The following is a 5,294-nucleotide window of genomic DNA, read 5'->3' as shown; positions in this document are numbered from 1 at the left end:
AGTAAGATGACATGATGTAGAGGGATAAACTCATGCAATATGATATAAACCCCATCTTGTTATCCTCGATGGCAACAATACAATACGTGCCTTGCTGCCCTTGCTGTCACTGGGAAAGGACACCACAAGATTGAACCCAAAGCTAAGCACTTCTCCCATTGCAAGAAAGATCAATCTAGTAGGCCAAACCAAACTGATAATTCGAAGAGACTTGCAAAGATAACCAATCATACATAAAAGAATTCAGAGGAGATTCAAATATTGTTCATAGATGAACTTGATCATAAACTCACAATTCATCTGTCTCAACAAACACACTGCAAAAGAAGATTACATCGAATAGATCTCCAAGAAGATCGAGGAGAACATGGTATTGAGATCCAAAAAGAGAGAAGCCATCTAGCTAATAACTATGGACCCGAAGGTCTGAGGTAAACTACTCACACATCATCGGAGGGGCTCTGGTGTTGTTGTAGAAGCCCTCCGTGATCAATGCCCCCTCCGGCAGGACGCCGGAGAAGGCCCCAAGATGGATCTCATGGGTACAGAAGGTTGCGGCGGTGGAATTAGGTTTTCGTGGATGCTTCTGTTGGTTTGGGGGTACGTAGGTATATATAGGAGGAAGAAGTACGTCGGTGGAGCAACGTGGGCCCCATGAGGGTGGAGGGGACGCTTGGGGGGGCAGGCACGCCCCCTGCCTCGTGCTCTCCTGGTTGCTTTCTTGACATAGGGTCCAAGTCCTTTGGATCACGTTCGTTCTGAAAATCACGTTCCCGAAGGTTTCATTCCGTTTGGACTCCGTTTGATATTCTTTTTCTGCGAATCACTGAAATAGGCAAAAAACATTAATTTGGGCTGGGCCTCCGGTTAGTAGGTTAGTCCCAAAAATGATATAAAAGTGTATAATAAAGCCCATTAATCATCCAAAACAGAATATAATATAGCATGAAGCAATCAAAAATTATAGATACGTTGGAGACGTATCAAGCATCCCCAAGCTTAATTCCTGCTCGTCCTCGAGTAGGTAAATGATAAAAACAGAATTTTTGATGTGGAATGCTACTTAGCATAATTTTTAATGTAACCCTCTTAATTGTGGTATGAATATTCAGATCCGAAAGATTCAAGACAAAAGTTTAATATTGACATATAAGTAATAATACTTCAAGCATACTAACTAAGCAATTATGTCTTCTCAAAATAACATGGCCAAAGAAAGTTCATCCCTACAAAATCATATAGTTCAGTCATGCTCCATTTTCGTCACACAAGAATGCTCTCATCATGCACAACCCCGATGACAAGCCAAGCAATTGTTTCATACTTTAGTAATCTCAAACTTTTTCAACCTTCACGCAATACATGAGCGTGAGCCATGGATATAGCACTATGGGTGGAATAGAATATAATGATGGGGGTTATGTGGAGAAGACAAAAAAGGAGAAAGTCTCACATCAACGCGGCTAATCAACGGGCTATGGAGATGCCCATCGATTGATGTTAATGCAAGGAGTAGGGATTGCCATGCAACGGATGCACCAGAGCTATAAATGCATAAGAGCTCAACAAAAGAAACTAAGTGGGTGTGCATCCAACTTGCTTGCTCACGAAGACCTAGGGCATTTGAGGAAGCCCATTGTTGGAATATACAAGCCAAGTTCTGTAATGAAAAATTCCCACTAGTATATGAAAGTGACAAAACAAGAGACTCTATCATGAAGATCATGGTGCTACTTTGAAGCAAAAGTGTGGAAAAAAGGATAGTAGCATTGTCCCTTTTTATTTTCTTTTTTTGGCCTTTCTCTTTTTATTATTGGGACAATGCTCTATGAATGACGATCATCACACTTCTATTTATTTACAACTCAATGATTACAACTCGATACTAGAACAAGGTATGACTCTATATGAATGCCTCCGGCGGTATACCGGGATAGGCGATGAATCAAGAGTGACATGTATGAAAAATTATGAACGGTGGCTTTGCCACAAATACGATGTCAACTACATGATCATGCAAAGCAATATGACAATGATGAACGTGTTATGATACACGGAACGGTGGAAAGTTGCATGGCAATATATCTCGGAATGGCTATGGAAATGCCATGATAGGTAGGTATGGTGGCTGTTTTGAGGAAGATATAATGAGGCTTATGTGTGACAGAGCGTATCATATCACGGGGTTTGGATGCACCGGCGAAGTTTGCAACAACTCTCAAGGTGAGAAAGGGCAATGCACGGTACCGAAGAGGCTAGCAATGATGGAAGGGTAAGAGTGCGTATAATCCATGGACTCAACATTAGTCATAAAGAACTCACATACTTATTGCAAAAATCTACAAGTCATCAAAAACCAAGCATTACGCGCATGCTCCTAGGGGGATAGATTGGTAGGAAAAGACCATCGCTCGTCCCCGACCGCCACTCATAAGGAAGACAATCAAAGAACACCTCATGTTTCAAATTTGTTACATAACGTTTACCATACGCGCATGCTACGGGACTTGCAAACTTCAACACAAGTATTTCTCAATTCCACAACTACTCAACTAGCACAACTTTAATATCACTACCTCCATATCTCAAAACAATCATCAAGCATCAAACTTCTCTTAGTATTCAGCACACTCATAAGAAAGTTTTTACTAGTCTTGAATACCTAGAATATTAGGATTAATTTCCCAACTAAGAAAATTACCATGATGTTTAAGACTCTCAAAATAATATAATTGAAGCATGAGAGAATAATAGTTTCTATAAAACAAAACCACCGCCGTGCTCTTAAAGATATAAGTGAATCACTAGAGCAAAAACTATGTAGCTCAAAAGATATAAGCGAAGCGCAAAGAGTATTCTAATAAATTCGGAATCATGTGTGTCTCTCTCAAAAGGTGTGTACAGCAAAGATGATTGTGGTAAACTAAAAATCAAGACTCAAATCATACAAGACGCTCCAAGTAAAACACATATCATGTGGTGAATAAAAATATAGCTCCAAGTAAAGTTACTGATGGAAGTAGACGAAAGAGGGGATGCCCCGGCATCCCCAAGCTTTGGCTTTTTGGTGTCCTTAGATTATCTTGGGGTGCCATGGGCATCCCCAAGCTTAGGCTCTTGCCACTCCTTGTTCCATAATCCATCAAATCTTTTACCCAAAACTTGAAAACTTCACAACACAAAACTTAACAGAAAATCTCATGAGCTCCGTTAGCGGAAGAAAACAAAAGACCACCTCATGGTACTGTAATAAACTCATTATTTATTTATATTGGTGTTAAACCTACTGTATTCCAACTTCTCTATGGTTTATAAACTATTTTACTAGCCATAGATTCATCAAAATAAGCAAACAACAACTCAAAGAATAGATGGCTCCCACCTCTCCTCCCACCCACGCACTAGGATCTCCGGCGATCTCCCTCTCCAACCAGTGAATCTTGGTTTCTCTCCACTCATCTCCTCCGGCGTCATCTGATCTACCCTCTCATACCCATCTCACATGGGTTCTCATGGTGGATCAACTTTGGATCTGGATTTCTCCAAAGGGTTGGCTTTTGCAGATGAGGTTTTCAGATCTTGTGGGAAATGCATCCACTCAACGGATGACACGGGCCGTTTCATTCTGGTTGTGTCTTTCAGCAGGCATATCTTCCATCTTAATGAAGATTCAGTGGCGGCGGCTTTGGAGTCAGCTATTGGTGGATCTGCTATTGATTTGTCTGTTCAGCTCATTAAAGACAAGGTATTTTTATTCATTGTTTCTTGCAAAAAGGTGGGACTGTTTATTCTGCAATTATGTTCGTTTGCCTGCCCGCAATTCAAATGTCATTTCCATCTGTGGGGAAATGTTGGTCCTAATTGGAAACGTGAATTTATCATTTGGAAGAAAGAATGTGATGCGGAGTGGATTTTAATAAGTCCTTCCAAAAGGCGTGCTGCCCTTGGTATGATTGCCTTGCATAAGCCTCCTAGGAAATCTTCTTTGTTTTCTGGATCTTCAACAAGGAAGAAACTTTCTTTTGCCACATTTCAACAATATGATGTTTGCAAGGGCTATAGATACCCAGCTAAGGAACGGTGTGTTCAGGCAATTGTTGATGCTGGTTATTCCATTAATGATCGTGAGAAGGTCATTCCCCCCTCGCCGCCGGCGACCGAGCTCCAGTGGACGGTGGCGTCGCCACCCATTATTTTTGGAACGGTTAACTTCCACGCTACTTCTCCGGACGGGATTTCAGTGGCTGCTCCAACTGGCTTGGACGTGAACCTGCATGTGGATGGGGACAACATTAGTTTGAACTCCGATGGGCCTGGATCTCCGGCCCACGTAGTCGACATAGCCCAAGCCATCTCAGGTGTAGTCCAATCTCCGGATTCTTTGTTTGATGAGGATATTATATCGTCTCCCATTGCCACACGCAATGAGTTTCTCCAAGATAATATTATAACGGACTCCTCTACTGATTCGGGTCGGTTGGATGATCTGGTTGATGATATGGTGTTTAAAGTTTGGAAGTGTCAGAATTGTTTATCTATGGCGCATTTAACCAACTCGTGTACTAATCGAGTTAGGTGCCGCAGATGTTTTAGGCTGGGCCATCGGGCCAAGGGCTGTTCAGATTCTACCCCCTCTCCAACTTACAAGTGGGTCCCGCGGGTCAATGCAGGCTCACCGGGTCGGTCAGCAGGAATATCTCAGTCCCACGCCTCGGTTTCTACCGTCGCCTGCAAAACTGGGTCATTGCCCAGTCCCGTCAAGTCTGCCACCCCATCCCCTCCACCATTGCCTGCAGAGCCGCCGCCCAAAACCCCACCTCCACCGCCCACAACGCCACCGCCGGCCACACCTCCCCATTGCTACGCCGCAGATTTGAGCTCCGCTTCCATCCCAGCTGCTGTCCAGTCGCCATCGATGGCCAACTTCCCGCTTGATCCTATGGAGTTTATTCCTCCAGGCTTTGAAGTGATCGGGGGCGGCCCGCACCGTGTTCCCCGCACCTTCTTCGCGCCGGCGGGAGCTCCAGATCGCCAGCATGAGGACTTCGCAATCGCCATCGTCGAGCCGGCTCCGCTGCCTGAGGAGGTTCTCATCTTCAGGAACATGGTCAGTGACTTTGTTGTTAACACTCTTGGGAGGGCAGTTTTGGAGGCACAACCATGGATTCAAGGTGTTGGTCTTTTCCGCTTTCAGAGTGCTGTGGCTAGGCAAGCTCTAGTTGATCACCCCCCCTTTGATCTGGGCAATGATAGATTCGTTAGATTTGTTCCGCATGATGAAGGTCAGAACTTCA

Source organism: Aegilops tauschii, chromosome 3, assembly GCF_002575655.3.
Source record: "Aegilops tauschii subsp. strangulata cultivar AL8/78 chromosome 3, Aet v6.0, whole genome shotgun sequence".
NCBI classification, from domain to species: domain Eukaryota; kingdom Viridiplantae; phylum Streptophyta; class Magnoliopsida; order Poales; family Poaceae; genus Aegilops; species Aegilops tauschii.
This window is presented reverse-complemented; position numbering follows the sequence as displayed.